This window comes from Rhinoderma darwinii, chromosome 4 (assembly GCF_050947455.1).
Source record: "Rhinoderma darwinii isolate aRhiDar2 chromosome 4, aRhiDar2.hap1, whole genome shotgun sequence".
NCBI classification, from domain to species: domain Eukaryota; kingdom Metazoa; phylum Chordata; class Amphibia; order Anura; family Rhinodermatidae; genus Rhinoderma; species Rhinoderma darwinii.
Genome location: NC_134690.1, coordinates 353274241 through 353292640, shown reverse-complemented (window position 1 = coordinate 353292640; position 18400 = coordinate 353274241).

Genomic DNA, 18400 nt, shown 5'->3' with positions numbered 1-18400 from the left:
CATCGCTTCACGTTCAGGACATGAAAGATTAAATATCCTACCCTTAGGAAGCTTGGCACCAGGCACCAAATCGATGGCGCAATCGTAATCTCTATGGGGGGGCAACACCTCAGAGGCCTCCTTGGAAAACACATCGGCGAAGTCCTGAACAAACTCAGGAAGCGTGTTTACCTCCTCCCGGGGAGAAATAGAGTTAACAGAAAGACATGACATCAGACATTCATTACCCCATTTGGTGAGATCCCCAGTATTCCAATCAAACGTGGGATTATGCAACTGCAACCAGGGAAGACCTAATACCAGATCAGACGATAATCCCTGCATCACCAGTACAGAGCACTGCTCCAAATGCATGGAGCCAACCAGGAGTTCAAAAACAGGGGTATGCTGTGTAAAATAACCATTAGCAAGGGGGGTTGAGTCGATTCCTACTACAGGGATAGGATAAGGTAAATCAATACAAGGCATCTTTAGAGACATAGCAAATTCCACAGACATGATATTAGCAGATGAGCCAGAATCCACGAAAGCACTGCCCGTGGCAGACCGGCCAGCAAACGAGACCTGAAAGGGAAGCAAAATTTTATTGCGTTTCACATTAACGGGAAATACCTGTGCGCCCAAGTGACCTCCCCGATGATCACTTAGGCGCGGAAGTTTTCCGGCTTCTTATTCTTGCGCCTGGGACAGGTGTTCAGTAGATGCTTGTCGTCCCCACAGTAGAAGCAGAGACCATTCATTCTGCGAAACTCCCTACGTTGTCGAGGGGACATGGAGGCCCCGAGTTGCATAGGTACCTCCGAGTCCTCCGTGGAGGGGCGAGGAGACGGGACCTCGGGGGGAATCGCAGAAAAGTCAGAGGGGAGCACACTGAAGCGTTCTAGCTGACGTTCCCTGAGACGTCGGTCAAGTCGTACTGCTAGGGCCATAACCTGGTCAAGGGAGTCAGGCGAGGGGTAGCTAACCAGCAGATCCTTCAGGGCGTCAGATAATCCTAACCTAAACTGGCACCTTAGGGCCGGATCGTTCCACTGAGAAGCTACGCACCACTTCCTAAAATCAGAACAGTATTCCTCAACCGGTCTCCTACCCTGACGTAAGGTCACCAGCTGACTCTCGGCTAAAGCAGTCCTGTCAGTCTCGTCGTAAATGAGTCCGAGGGCAGAGAAAAAACGATCAACAGAGGAAAGTTCAGGGGCGTCAGGAGCCAAGGAGAAGGCCCACTCTTGGGGCCCTTCCTGGAGTCGGGATATGATGATACCCACCCGCTGGTTCTCGGAACCTGAGGAGTGGGGCTTTAGGCGGAAATACAGTCTGCAACTCTCCCGGAAGGAGAGAAACGTCTTACGGTCCCCTGAAAACCGGTCAGGTAACTTGAGGTCGGGTTCTAGAGGTGAGGTGAGGGGTACTACTAAAGCAGCGTCACCCTGATTGACCCTTTGGGCCAGGGCCTGGACCTGTAGGGAGAGGCCCTGCATCTGCTGGGTCAGGGTCTCAAGGGGGTCCATGATAGCGTCAGCGTAGGAGAAAGGGTAGACTAGGTAAGGGCTTGTAATTATGTAATGGCAGGAAGGAGGTGAAGGGAAAGTGAGCCCTAATCTACCCACCGCCCTGTCCCTGCCTACTTGCAACGACCCGCCCTAGGCGACGAGGTACAACTGGGCGGCGGTCCCTACGCTGGCTAAGTGCACTGGAAGACAAACAGGGAACACGCAAGGGAAGGGCAGTAGCCACGGAACGCCACGAGGAAACGGGGCGGCGAACGAACAGTCAGGACCAGGACGAAGTGAGTACACCCGAGCGGGCACGGAGACAGAAGCAAGCCAGGGCAAGCAAAGCAGGTCAAGCAGAACTGCAGCAAGGCAGAAGCACGGCAGAAGCAGGCTGGAGCAAGCAGCAGTGGGGCCAGGAATCCAAAAGAATTACAAGCACTGAGGGAGAGCACAGGGCAGGTAATAAAGGGCAGGGGGCGGAGCTAACTCCGAGAGACCAGGCCGCGATAGGCTCTCCCACTCCTGAGCCTGCCACCCTGGTTGGTGGGAGATGGTGTCAGTCGAACAGGTCTGGCCTCAGGTGTGGATTGATTAATCCCAGGAGTATAGCTAGATGAAGTACCTGGCAGATCCCTAACAAACAGGGCAATTATCGGCAACGAGTATTATACGAACGCTCGTCTCCACGATAATCGCCCAGTGTAAAAGGGCCTTTACTGTCTTTTTATAATCCATACGAAAGCATTATTGATACTTTCAATATACTTAGGTATTGTTACCGGTTAATATTGCAAAATTAAGCCAAATATTATACAATTTTAAAAACGTAATCAGCAATTGTTTTTCCAAAAATTATATTAGAAATATTAATAAATATGAAACACATTTAACTTTGCTTAATATATTTACTATGCATAATATCAATATTGGCTGGGTAAAGTGAGACCCTGCATTTCGTTAACATTGGCTATATAAACATTATATGTAAAATGCAGAATTTTTTTTATAATATATCTTTATTATTATTTTCACTGGTTTCCCTTATCGTTCTTCTTCTTTTATTTTTTTTTTACTGTAGCCAGTTTATAACTATATGTCCTGTTTCTACCTTGTAACCATGGACATGTAGGCTAGCTGCAATTGACCAGCATTATAAATTGTGTATGCCTGTGAGTACTTTGAGTGCATAAAGATTTAACCTCTTATTGGACTGAAGGTCTTCTTGGTTCATTAATACCTAATGACCCTTTCAGTCTGGCTCATTAACATATGAATTTCTTAGGCAACCTCCCTATTTATTGGTATTCATGTGGGAATAATGTGAACCCTACTGCTATATATAGTCAGTAAGGAGTTGAGTAACTTTGTAACTACATTGCACTGCTTATCTTGTGAACCAGACTTACAATTTGTATTTTCTTCCAGGCTTAGGGCCTGTTAACATCAGCGTTGACTTCCGTTGAGGGGTTCTGTTGGAGCTTTCCGTCGGGGGAACCCCTCAACGGAAATGCAAATGGAAATCTTAGCTTCCGTTTGCATCACCATTGATCTCAATGGTGACGGAAACTTTGCTAATGGTTTCCGTTTGTCACCGTTGTGAAGGGGTTCCGTTGTTTTGACTGCGCTATTGATTCCGTCAAAACAACGGAACCCTTTCACAACTGTGACAAACAGAAACCATTACCATAGTTTCCGTCACCAGTGAGATCAATGGTAATGCAAACGAAAGCTAAGTTTTCCATTTGCCTTTCCCTTGACGGGTTCCCCCGACGAAAAGCCCAGACGAAACCTCTCAATGAAAAGCAACGCTGATGTGAACACAGACTTAACTGTCCAAGCACCCAGATAAAATGTTTTCTTTTACTGTATTGTGTCGTCTACTTTGCCCAAGTCAAGGTTTATTGCGAGTCATTGAATATGACCTCCGTACCAATGTAATATTGGTGACAACATACATCAACATAAAACCCCAAAAGGAAATTTAGAGCCAAAAGAAAAATGTAAGATTATGCACAAGAAGGTTTAGCTTATTCATCTTTGGGAATTGTACTAAGCTCTCATTAGGCCATACAACACTTACTTATTATACTAATTTCTGCCTCACTACACTAGCAAAGAGTTAAATGATCTTAAGCGATCCCAAAGAATGACTTAATGCTTGACTTTACTAGCATGGTGTGACCAGAATTAGTGGTTTTATTAATTTTACTGTGCTTTTACTAAGCATGGTTTCCTCATTAACAATTTCTAAGAGGCAAAACGCGTTTCAGAACACTGCAACCACAATAGGGCCATTTAGTAATGTTTTCCATTTAGTAAGATTTATAGAACTGTGTGTGGATTCATTGTTATGTGAGGGAACCAGCAACTGTGTGGTTTCAATCAAAGAGATTTATAGGGAGTACAGGAAATGAAGAGGACAATGCATTGTATTCTGGGCTAAGTAAAGCATTGTTAGTGATTATACACGCCACTTGAAATTCAACAAGAACATGATATGCAGAATAAGTGTGGGTTTTAGACATTCTACATTCCCCATGTCCATCTTCCAGCAGGAACATCCCACTGCTACGATACTTGGATGTGCACATGTCTAGTTAAAACTTTGACTGATCAGGATTTTTCTCCAATGGGTATTTAACACTCCGGTTTGTTTTGCTCTTCTTTTTCTTATTTCCATTGGCTCTTTTGTATTTTCCCTGCTCCAATCCTTCTAAACCATTATCATGTTCCAAGCTGTGGCACTATAACTACACAATAGCAAGAATCAAGAGCTCTTCGACAAACCTAATGCTGTAAACTTTGCACACTTAACAAGCTCTTCTTATATACAATTAAGGCCACAGATAAATATTGACACACTAGATTATTTTCTAAATTTGTTTTGTGGAGTGCCCAAGAAATCTGATGGAGTAGAGTCCTCATTCCCGATAACTCCAGTTCTTGACTAATAGAAACAAATAAAATAAGGACTTCTGTCCACAATGGGTTAGCAACATCCATTGTTGGCTTGTACTAATCGGATTAAATTGGTTGCTAGCTCTACAGCTAGGATTCTAAACTCATTCCGAAAATTTTCACATCTCAAGGGGATGTGCCTTTGTTACTTTTCTCCCATCCCTATTTACATCACAGAGATAGAAAGCAGCAAGTACAGGCTTGAGATTACAGCAATGGCTTCTCACAATGCAGACAAAGACCATCGATGAGCAGTAGCGCGGGAATATAACACTGCAGCTAAACACCATTGAGCGCTATTATATGGACAGTATTTACTTGCTTTATATTGTTGCTTGCAGAATTTATCATAAATGAAATCGTTGCTTAAAAAAAAGGTATTTTTAACATATTAGCCAACACAATACACATTACAAACAAGATATCCAGCAATGCATGCACAATGAAAAAAGACACGAAAAACAAACAGGCTTCCAAAAGGTTTGGTTTACCGGCATGTAAAATATTACAAAGCCATTATGGCATGGGAATTAATATGGGAAGGGCTCTCTCCTAATATGCCTAGTGTATACCTACCATATTGGCATTGTTCTGCCTTATTATGCTTAGTTCTATGGGTCAATGTTTTATGTATGTGTTGTGTATGTCTTACATTGTATGGCTCTATGGAAGATGATGGTGCTGTATATAAATTAGCAATATTTACAGTATTTAATGCTGTGTAATAAGCTATTGAAGGCAATTTTGAAGTTTCTTAATACACATTTAATAGAATTTTCTTGTTTAATTTATTTTAACTGCTGCTACCAGAGAGAGGAGACTTCAGTATAGCGAAATGCGTTGTCATTGCTATGACAACAATAGGTGGAAGTAATTAAAATAAGGTCAAATTCGACTAAAGTAATGCAATATACTAAATAAACTAGTAAAGGAGTCAACAGCAGCCATAAATATTATCACTGTAGCCCGCACAGACAGCCATGAGCCGCCAGTACATTTTTTTGCCTACAGTCTGTTAATTTTCAAGGCTATTGGCAACTTGGGAATTTTGCTTCCTTATCACCGTGGCTCAGCTAACTTCACTAAAACTAATCAGTGCAGGAATCATTCATTCAAGGATTGCACGATCATGTCTTCTTTTGGCAGTGACAGCTGCCTGAGCCACATTAGCAATGCAGATCAGTCAGCCTAATAGGTTAATGCAGAACACGCGAAAATTAGGTTTAATCCCCAGTGAAATAATCTAACATTTTCACATTTCTTGATGTTGGGATAGAGACATTGCTGGTGACTCAATTAGGTATAATGTAGATCAAAGCAAATTTACCTTCTGGCTGAACCTTTACTGTAGTAGAGATAGGAGAATAGGAAGGTTCCTGATTAAATGTGTATAGCTGCTGGTGAAACAGTCTGAAAAGCATGTGTGTATTGTAGAAAGCAAACACTGCTAATGTCTCAATGACCGTGACACTAAGCTTTATTATTCTCCTCATCATTTATGCCTTCTCCTGCAATATGTGCAATGACAGAAAAGCAATTTCATTCCATAGACACCAATTGACTGTATGTAGTATTATATGAATTGTAAGCTCTGTGTAAAAGCAGCACATGCTCTAGGTTGGGTATTTTTATGCCAATATTTTTTAAATGGGGAAAAACCTAAAGTAAAAGAACGGCATGTAGAAACATTTTCAGCTTGGTTCCACAGATAAGGTTTTACATAGAAACAGTTGTTACAGCGTTTATTTAGAAATGTTACTGAAAAAAAATATTTTTTCTAAAATGTTGTTTATTTGTTCGTAGAGAGAGAGATGTGTGTGTAAATATAGATCAAATTTCTTAAATAGATAGATAGATAGAATACCATATATAAATAAATACCATAAATAGATAGAATTTCATAGATATATAAAAAGATCATCATAGATATAAAAAAGAATATCATAGACAGAACACGCTCGATAGATCGATATATAGATAATAGGTAGATAAATAAATAGAATAGCATAGATAGAATATAGAATATCATAGATAGAATACAATACATAGATAGATATATTTTCCTTAAGTCAAGAACATGCAGTTTCGATATTTTTGAAAGATATAAAGAGCTCCATGATAATTTAGTGTATTTTGCACACTGTCATGTATATACATATATACACATATTTGCAAACAATTCACAAAGTAGAACAATTTACAAGTAAATAAATCAAATCCATACTGACTTCTGCATGACCAATGTTCTGTAGTAGCAGAGACTGCAGAAAATAAAATGACATGCCCGCACTTGTCAGATTTCTGTTTTTCTCTTCCCCTGACATCTTAATACTTAATCCTCACGTGTGGTCAAATCAGTTTACTATAGACAACCAATCAAGTAATTATTCCTAAATTATATTTGCCCATCTCACATTGATTGGTTATTCTTTTCTTATTGGCTAAGCTCATTAATTCTAAGCAGCTTGCTTATTATGCCTTTCACATCATGCTCTAATTCAGACCCTATCTACTCACAACAGCCTGCTGATGTTTCAAGATGCCATGCTGAAAAGGGGGTTCCAGTGATCTATTGCATTGTCTTCTGCCGCAATTACAATTCACAGTACTGATTAACTTTCATGTGAAAACTAATGAGATAAGGCATGTTATCAAGGCAGACCTGATCGTCATCCCATTTATATAACATTTGCCATCACCGAATGACAAAAAAAACTAATGAAGACATATCTGACAGCAAGATGAGCTAGTGTAAAATTCAGTGTCTTGTCTGTGAGTGCCTCCCGTCCAGCCCATCACTTTGTGTGAAAGATGGCAAAATTAGCTTAATAATGAAAACACTTCACCTAAATGAACAAATGTTTACATTAAAATAACTTCATGATAGATGGATCCTTAAAGATTTGATGCCTCGTTGAGTCTAAATGGGGCTCTTTGCAAAAAAAAAACAAAACCCTTTCATTCTCCTGTCCTCAGTCACCTAGATGGTGTCATCGTTTTAAAGGTTGTCACGCAAACATTGTAGAATGACATAGGTTTTAATATACATTATTTCAGTTGCAGGTTTGCTGGACAAATAAATTATTTAGGAGAATATGGGGTCATTCTCCCAAAGTATTAATCTAATGTCCACATAAACCTTCATTAGCTAGATGTATGCCATAAGATTGTCCTTTTGCCATACATTTGGGAGGTATACTGTACATCACTATACCTTTGCCTCAACTGTATTGAAAAGCGTCGTTTTCTACACTTTCCAAAACAACTGCATGCAAAAAAAGGATCGCACAATATCATTTTTTTTCCAATGAGGGACAAGGCAGATGTAAGCAACGATGAGGGACAAGGCAGATGTAAGCAACGATACATGCCAAAGATGGCATGTGCCTGGGACATATGTTCAGCAGCACGTTTTAACTGTTCCCACTGAACACAGTGCCCAAATACAGTGTGGACCTAGCCTAAGTACAAGGCAGGCAATAATTTACCAATATAGTCACAATTTAGTCCCTAAGTAATGATCATATCCACCGAGTACATATTGTTCTTATCCAATCTTTGCCATCATACCTGTCCCATTATAATGGCCTGAGGACTCAATAACTACTTACCCCCCGAGTTTGTCCTCCTTGCTTGTCACAGACTTACAGTCACTTGTGTATTCAGTCATGTACAGCATATGTCCAGTTTACAACAATTGCGTGGTGTTTTGTTATTGTTTTTTTCTTCCTGATTGTATGTGTTCCGTATACGTAATAGGGCCCCTGCATGGGCAATACCTAATGTACTGTGACATGCTGAAAATGTTTGTTTTTCATACTATAAACACAATGCAACCTTTTGAAATTAAACTAAAAAACACTCAAAACAACGCACTACTACATGCACTTACACACACAACCACATGTAAGACCCCACGCACATACACACAACCACACGCAAGACCACACGCACATACACATACTATTACACACACAACCACACGCAAGACCACACGCACATACACACCCTATTACACACACAACCACATTCAAGACCCCACGCACATGCACACACTACCACACACTCAACCACACGCACTACCACACACTGCGGAAAACAGAGCTGATAAAAAAAAGTCCATACTTACCTCTCTGGCATTGCCATAGCAACGCATCCCCTGTCTTCATGAAGCCAGCCTCCAAGGATGAGACTGGCAATGGGACTGCTGCAGCCTGTGATTGGCGGCAGCAGTTACTTGGGATAAAATGTCATCCCAGGAGGCCGGCAGCACAGGGGACAGTCGGGGGAAAAAGGATTTGTTGCTATGGTGGGAGGTGAGTATAGACACTTCTGCAATGCAAATTTAGATAACATGGTTTAAAAAGTCACTATAACAAGGAATTAAATAACATTTTGTGAACACCTTACCTTTGTTCTATACTGGCCAGAAATAAGAAGGTATAAAACAAAACAAAACAAAAAAAATTCAAATTTTTATAAGTTTCATAAATTTTCATGCACTTTTTGGCAATATTATAAAATAACTCTAGTGACATGTTTGCTGCTAAATAAACTCTTAATAAAGAATTTTATGCACATCAGTTTTCTAATACACTTGTTATTAAGATTGGTCCATTTGTAAGCTGCAGCGATCATATAATAAAGTATCACTTGGAGGACTGCAGGTAGACGAATCATGATACTCTAAGGTCTCTGTATTATAAATACTCTCTGTTATAAATCATTGCATTATTGCAGACCATAACACCACTTGTAGCCCGAGAGGTGGTCATGATCTGGTGGAAGCAGGTAAGGAGAAAACCAAGATATGCTCCCTTATTCTGATTACCCCCTAATAGGGCATATAGGCAAGTAGGTGCGGACAAGGACAGCTAAGGGTTCCTGTGTAGAAACAGTATGTGGGCCCCTTGCTCTCAAATATCTTATCATAAATTATCCACTTATGTCTCTAACAATCCATCAGTAATTGTTAGCCATAAAATTCATTAGCTCAGGCATTTACATGCAATCTAAAAGACAGATGAAGTCTGCTTTAAAGTGACAGTGGGCCCCTTACCTACTGGGCTCCTGTGCATTTGTACAGGTTGCACAAATAGTATGTCTGCCAGGGCAACAAATTATCCAGTAACCTATTTAGAGCATACCTCCAGTAAAAATTTTAAATTACACAGTACTCAGGGCCTTTAGCCCATTACCTTTGGAAAGCCTTTCCCTTCAAAGCTCAACCATTTGTGCTGCAGACCTTTTCTTCCTGACTCACTTACAGGAAGTTGTGATTGTCTGATACAGATACAATGGAGCCGTTTTCTGTCACGGTTTCTACAAGCTTGCTGGCTCATTTTACACTTGCCCCTCCCTATCTTATCCCCGTTAGTGCACTCCTTTAGGCCCTATTCACACAACAGGGATTCTTTGAACGGCCATCACATGGCCGCAGTAGGAACAATAGACCCCAAATGGGGCTATTCAAACGGCCGATTTTTTGACGGCCCCATAAACCAAGCCATCAAAAAATGGGACATGCTTAAATAATGGTCGATACATTCATTAAATAATAATGGGACATGGTAAAAATTGGTCGATACATTCAGTATTTAATTGTGAAAAACACTATAATTTTGTGAAAAATTGGAAAAATGTGCATTTTTAAAAATTTAAAAGACAGATAGTTATACCACATAAAATAGTTGCTAATTAACATTTCCCATATGTCTACGTTTTTTGAACAGCCTTTTATTTTTCTAGGACGTTACAAGGCTTAGAACTTTAGCAGAAATTTATCACATTTTCAATAACATTTTAAAAAGCTATTTTTTAAGGACCAGTTCAGTTCTAAAGTGTCTTTGAGGGCCTTATATATTAGAAAGTCCCCATAAATCACCCCATTTTAAAAACTGCATCCCGCAAAGTATTCAAAACAGCATTTACAAAGTTTCTTAACCCCTTAATGACCAGCCTATTTTAAACCTTAATGACCAAGCCATTTTTTAAGTTTTTCCATCGTCGCATTCCAAGAGCTATAACCTTTTTATTTTTGCGTCGACATAGCTGTATAAGGTCTTGTATAAGTTGTATTTTTTAATAGCACCATTTTGGGGGACATATTATTTATTGATTAACTTTTATTAACTTTTATTTGGGGGGAAATAGAAAAAAACCTGAAATTTTGCCACTCTTTTTCGCGTCTTAAATCTATGCCGTTTACCGTGTGATATAAATAACACAATAACTTTATTCAGCGGATTGTTACGATTGCAACGATACCAAATTTGTATAGTTTTTGTATGTTTTACTACTTTTACACAGTAAAAACGCTTTTTTTTCAAAATTATTTGTTTTTGTGTCTCCATATTTGAAGAGCCGTAACGTTTTTATTTTCTCGCCGATGCAGTTGTATGAGGGCTTTTTTTTTGCGGGAAGACTTGTAGTTTTTATTGGTACCATTTTGGAGTAGATGCGACTTTTTGATCACTTTTTATCACATTTTTTTAAAGTCAGTATTCACAGAAAACAGCAATTTTTCCATAGTTTTTTATTACATTTTTTACGGCGTTCACCGTGCGGGTTAAATAATGTAATAGATTTATAGTCGGGGTCATTACGGACGCGGAAATACCAAATATGTGTAACTTTTTAACTTTATTTTGTTTTTTTAAGCATTTTGTAAGGGGAAAAGCTGGGTTTTTCATTTTTTTCCACATTTTTTTTAAAATTAACTTTGTTAAACTTTTTTTTCACTTTTTTACTAGTCCCACTAAGGGACTATAATATGCGATTCTGCGATCGCATTTATAATACACTGCAATACTTCTGTATTGCAGTGTATTACTGCCTGTCCGTTTAACACGGACAGGCATCTGCTAGGTCATGCCTCCGGCATGATCTAGCAGGCATTCGCTCCAGGCAGACCTGGGGGCCTTTATTAGGCCCCCGGCTGCCATTGGAGACACAGACACTCGGCGATCTTATCGCCGGATGTCGGTGGGAGAGAGAGGGAGCTCCCTCCCTCTCTCCAAAACCACTCAGATGCAGCGCTCGCTATTGTGCACCGCATCTGAGGGGTTAAACGGGTGAGATCGATACTAATATCGATCTCACCCGGCAGAGCAGGGACGCTCCCAGCCCTCAGCTGCCTCTGGCAGCTGAGAGCAGGGAGATTTGGCAGCTCCCTGCTCTGTTTACTTATTCCGATGCCGCGACTTAAAAAGTCTATGGCATCGGAATAAGGCCCGTTAGTGACCGACGTAAAAACACGATGGGCCGGTCACTAACGGGTTAACCCTTTTCTGGATTGGTTTCTCAGCACCATGTCGCATTTGCAAAGACCCTAAGGTACCAGTACAGTGATAAATCCCCAAAAGTTACTCCAATTCGGAAACTGCACCCCTTGAGGAATTCATCTAGGGTGTAGTGAGCATTTTGACTCCACAGCTGTTTAATAGTTTTTATTAGAATTAGTTTTATTAAACTAATTTTCTCAACAAATAAAGGAAAAAAAGATCCCGAACATTTGTAAAGCAACTTCTCCAGAGTACGGAAATACCCCATAGGTGGTCAAAAACTTCTGTTTGGGCACACGGTAGGGCTCAGAAGAGAAGGAGCGCCATTTGGCTATTAGAGCTCAGATTTTGCTGGATTTGTTTCATAGAACCATGTTGCATTTGCTAAGCCACTGTAGGACCAAAACATTAGAAACCCCCCAGAAGTGACTCTAATTTGGAAACTACACCCTTTGAGGAATTAATTTTATTAGAATGGGGCAGTGGAAATAAAAATTAAATTTTTCTCCAAGAAGACAACAAATAAAAAAAGAAAAAGCACCCCAACATTTGTAAATCAATTTCTCCCGAGTACGGCAATACCCCATATGTGATAATAAACTGCTGTTTGGGCACAGAGTAGGGCTCAGTAGGGAAGGAGTGCCATTTGGCTTTTGGAGTACATATTTTGCTCTATTGGTTTCTGGGCACTATGTCGCATTTGCAAAGCCCCTGTGGGACCAAAACAGTGGAAACCCCACAGAAGTGACCTCATTTTGGAACTACACCCCTCAAGGTATTCACCCAGGGGTGTGGTGAGCATGTTAACTTCGCAGGTGTTTTCCAGAAATTAGTGCCAACTCGATGTTGCAGAGTGAAAATGGCAATTTTTCCGTAGATATGCCAATATGTGGTGCCCAGCTTGTGCCACCATGAAAAGACAGCTCTCTAATTATTATGTTGTGTATCCCGGTTTTAGAAACACCCCAATGCCCTAATCATTTGGCTGGACATTCGACAGGGCTAGGAGTAAAAGAGTACCATGCTTAATTGAGCCCTAATTTGTCGACTTAATAAGTATTGGTTCACAATTGCAGGGCTCTGATGTGAAATAATAATAGAAACCGCTGAGAAGTGACCCCATTTTGGAAGAGACACCCCTTAAGGCATTTAATAAGGGGTGTAGTGAGCCTTTTGACCCTACAGGTCTTTTCCATAAATGATTGCACTATGGATGGTGCAAAGTAAAAAAAATTCCCTAGATATGCCATTTCAGTGACAAATACGTTGTGCCCAGCTTGTGCCACTAGAGACACACACCCCAAAAATTGTTAAAAGGGTTCTACCAGGTATGGCGATGCCATATATGTGGAAGTAAACTGCTTTTTGGGAACAGTGTAGGACTCAGAAGGGAGGCAGTGCCATTTGGATTTGAAGCGTGGATTTTGTTTGGTAGTAGGTTTGTTTGAAGTTTTACTGGTATTTCAGTTTATAATGTGTGGGTACATGTAAGCTGGGCAGAGTACATAAGGGTATAATAAGAGGGTAAAATAATAGGGTGAAAAAAACCAATAAAATAATCCATAGATGTGTGTTACGCTGTGAAGCAATCCTTTATGCACAGGCCAGTGCCGCACTGATAAATTATGTTATTTCATATCCCCCTTTTGATACACAATCTGCACCTTTGCAGTTTTGGGAATTTTGTTGGGAAAGTGTTGTCCTGGTATAATATGGGCGCATCCAGCAGATATGTTTCTGGGCCCTACCCTTTCCGGTTCACTAATTTTAGGGCCTTGATAAATTGAAATGAGAAATGTTCCCCATGGGCTTGCACAACTCAATATTTTTTCTTTCCTGACTTATGGAAGCCTTAACTTATTTTATTTTTCCTTAGATGTAGTGAGGGCTGTTTTTTTTGTGGGACGAGCTGTAGTTATTATTGGTACCATTTTGGGGTACGTGCGACTTTTTGATCACTTGTTATCCTACTTTTTGGGAGGCAAGCTGACCAAAAAATAGCAATTCTGGCATCGTTTTTAGGGGGTTTTTTTGTACAGCGTTTACCATGCGTTATAAATTACATGTTAACTTTATTCTGCGGGTCAGTACGTTTCCGGCGATACCAAGTTTCTAGCACTTTTTTTATGTTTTACAACTTTTTGCACACTAAAATTACTTTTGTAAGCAGAAAGAATTTTTTCTGTCTCCATGTTTTGAGAACCATAACATTTTAATTGTTTCTGTGAGGGAGCTGTATGAGGGCATTTTTTGGGAGATGAGCTGTAGTTTATATAGGTACCATTTTTGGATACATGTGAATTTTTGATCTCTTTTTATTCCAATTTTTGGAAAGCAAAGTGACCAATAAACAACAATTCTGGCATTGTTTTTTAGGGGTTTTATTTACGGCGTTCACCGCGCAGGATAAATAACATAATAGTTTTATAGTTCAGGCCGTTACGGATGCGGCAATACCAAATATGTATGGTTTATTATTTTTTTAATAATAAAGGACGTGATAAGGGAAAAAGGGCGATTGTGTTTTATTTTATTACTTGAAACTTATATTTAATTTTTGTCAACTTTTTTTTACACTTCTTTTACACTTTGTTTTTGTCCCACTAGGGGATTTGAAGATCCAATTGTCTGATTTATGTTCTAATACATTTCACTACCTATGTAGTGCAATGTATTAGAACTGTCAGTCGTTCACTGACAGCAAGTCGATTAGGCCCTGCCTCCGGCCGTTGCCTAATCAGCTTCTGTAATGGCAAACCAGGAGGCCATTGTTAGGCCTCCTGTTGCTATAGCAGCCGTCAGCAGCCCTGCGATCACATCGCAGGGCTGCTGATGTACTATAATCTTCTAAGATGCAGCGATCCCTGCATCTAAGGGGTTAATGGCAGGGATCGGAGCTAGCTCCGTTCCCTGCTGTTACAGCAGGGTGTGAGCTGTAACATACTATTCTACCTCCCATTGATGTCAATGGGAGGTCAGAGATGGAAACGCCCGAAAGAAGGGTATGTCCCTTCTTTTTCCGGCGAGTGTTTTTTCAATGGGAGGCGATTTCGAGTGTTTCTTGGCGCTGCTTCCGACCCGGTTTCCACGTCCAAATCAACGCCAAAATACTCAGTGTGAACTAGCCCTTATATGGCATCTTTTTTGTTCTCATAAAATCATACGAAATTCATGACAAAAACCCCATAATGGTTGTGTGCACTATGCGCTTATGGTGGACTTCACTGGTCTACCTGGTTACCAGCAAAATTGTGTGCAAAATGGTGTCTGAAAATTAAATCGTGGCCATATGTAACATGAACAATAACAACACAAACTCTAAATTTAAATTTATTAATGACTTTAATATTGCTACAAAATTTAAAGCTATTAAGTTGAATATTCTTTCAAGACAATTGAGGTCATTTAGGGACATTCAGAAGTAGGAACTAAAACTAGTTACCTTCAAGCCACATTAGCAATTTACTTCTCATATTCTGAATCAACCTACAAATCATTTTAACACGGTAAGTGCTCATTAAAATCAGTTATTTGCAGGCACTTGGGTGTGGAATATATTATTTAGTCAGTAAATTGAGCACAAATAACTTTTTAAGAACAAAATAACCTTCTTCTGATTGCATATATAGCTTAAACCGCTTCTTCATTTTTGAGTTGTCATTGTAAAAATATTAAAAAAATGCTTGTTGTTTTTGTGAAATTAAAAATAAATATCCAAATGATTAAATTTCTCCAATCCTCCATTTATTTCTGTGAAATGGCCATACAAAGACCATTTAAATTTAGAGTTGTCAAAAATAATGACTTTTCTTGTAGATTTTTTCATTTCGTTTTTTTTTTTTTTTTTAATATCATCAGTAAATATTACTCCCTTAGTTGTCCTCTTCTGTCATCTTGATCAAAATTCTATTCATCCATTTTTTTAGTTACATCAGTTCAGGGAAAGCTGGTGGGGTTATTTGGCTTCACACTCCTAATTGCCATATCTGCTTTGTTAAAGGGGTATTCCTATGGTAGACATTTCTCGCATGTCCATGGGATATGCATAAATGTCTCATAGATGCGAGTCCCAAGAACAGGGATCAACCATGCCTGTCCTGCATGTTGAGGCATCTTATGCATCCAGACCGGGTGTGAATGGAGACTTGGCCGTGCGTATGTGTGCAGCTCTGTATAATTTCCTTAGGGAAACAGCCGAGCAAACCCTCCATTCAATCCCTGCCTGTATACGGCAGCCAGTGGTGTGGCGGGATGGGTCTCGAGTGAACCACGTTCTCAAGATAGGTGTGGGTCTAAAATGTCCATGGTGGGAATAACCCGTTATGGCAGCTATGCATGTGGAATGAATGTGTCACTGACTAGCTAGATTTGCTATTCAAGACTCTATGAAAGCTAAATGACAACCTCTGTGGGAGCTATAATAGCAGACATAAATGCTATATTGACAGTTATAAATAAAAATAGCTCAATATATTTTTAACAACTTGCAATTTTCATGTCTGGACATATTTTGTGAGAGTAGTTGCTGTAGTTACTGGATTTCTGGATATGATAGTCAACAGGTGGCAACACATAGCATAAACTAACGCTGTGACCCCTTAATTCTAAGGATCAGTGAGGACCCCTGCATTCGAAACCCCATTGATAAGTAAGTGATGGCATATACTAGTGATAAGCCTTCACTAACTATACTAGGAAAACCTCTTAAATACTTTTACATGGTGGCAATCCAGCGGCCCTTTATAGGCCAAGATACAACCTATTTGGATGAACAAAACACAGCTCCCCCTACTTAGCTTCTATTTTGTCATCAGCATGGTGCCAGTTACAGTAGTTATCTTGACTATTTTTCACTTCCATTTGTGCGTCTCTTGTTTATGACTTTTGACCATTGACTATGACCTGATCCCCTCCGCCGGCACTCTGAACTTTTGCGTGAAAACTGATTATATCTCTGTCTTATGCCTTTTTGTATAACTTTGCCACTGTTTACTAATCCTGTATCATGTGTAATAGCAAATTGATGACCTGGTCTGTACCACTGGGCATCATCAATTCCTGTTGCTCTGGGCAACTATGTGATCCGATAAATACCGAATGAGAATGCTTGATGGCGAAACGCACGTCATGTCTAAGGTGGTGATTGAGAACACTTGTGCCTATTAAGATGTCTCATCCTGGTTAGTGTTTGGACAGGATTTTTGGATTTCTATTTCCTATACCATATCCCCTATCATAGATTTGTTGTAGGTGAATGATGGGGATGTATATATTAGTACCATCTGGATATCCGATTCAGTATGGTTTAATGTATGACTATTATCATGGTTGCGATGTGCCTTTTTAACAACTGCCATCCTGCCATCCTCTTCTTTAGAAATATTTTAGCTTCTCTAGAAAATAAATCTGGGGAAAACGACAAAGTCCTGCAACCAACAAAGTACTGATGGCACTAACATACAAAATGATATGGCGGCTGTTCATATACAGTTGTACCCATCTGATGATATCAAAAGAGCACATCAGGAAATTGTATGCATTTTGCCAGGTTTGCTTTGAGCACCAAAATAACTTGTCTTAGGGCCGGTATACATCAGCGTTTCCGTTGATGGGTTCTGTCAGACCTTTTCGTCAGAGGAACCCATCAACGGAAAGGCAAACGGAAACCATAGCTTTCGTTTGCATTACCATTGATTTCAATGGTAATGCTTCCAATGCAAATGGTTTCTCTTTGTCTCCGTTACGTAAGGTTTCCGTTTTTTTACTAAATTAATAGCGCAGTCGACTGTGCTATTGATTCCATAAAAAGAAACGGAATCTTACAGAACGGAAACAAACGGAAACCATTTGCAATGGAAGCATTACCATTGAAATCAATGGTAATGCAAACGAAAGCTATGGTTTCCGTTTGCCTTTACGTTGATGAGTTACCCTGATGGAAAGGTCTGACGGAACCCATCAACGGAAACCGAACGCTGATGTGTACCCAACTTTACCTTTGAATACAAATATGTTATGAATTGTAAGCAGGGAACTTACACCTCTTATTTGAATTATTAATTAGTTTGTTACTTAGTAATGTCTGATTTTCTACATGTACCCTCTAAATTTAAATATTGTGCAAAATATGCTGGCGCTATAGGCACTATATAACTAAAGATGATCGTTATTATTATGTTAATATTATATCTGTAATTCCCTAATGCACATGCATTTTGCCTTACCTTTACAAAAGATGAACCTATTTTTTAAAGGGACACTAAACCTAGAAGTGAAAGATAAAAGTAAACTGTAGATAAACTTGCTCCCACTGTTCACCAGTCAGCAGGATCTTTTGCATGTTCTTGAAAAAATCTTGCAGAAATCCTGCAGAGAACACAGGGGTTAATTTCCTGCTGATCTGTTCCATTTTTAGCAGTTGGCCAGGGCTTTGGAAAGTGGACAGCGTTCAATAATTTGTATGTTCTGCTACAGACAGGATAGAGGTGGGAGGCTCCTGCTGCAGCCAGTTGTCCTACAGTCAGACAGAGGATTGCGAGGAGAGGCAGAATGACTAATCTCCTGGGACACATAGAGAAGATTTAATTATATTTTTCTGTTTTAATATAAGACAAAATAGGATCAAATGAGAGCAGCAGATTAAAGGAGGAATTGCAGGGATATGTT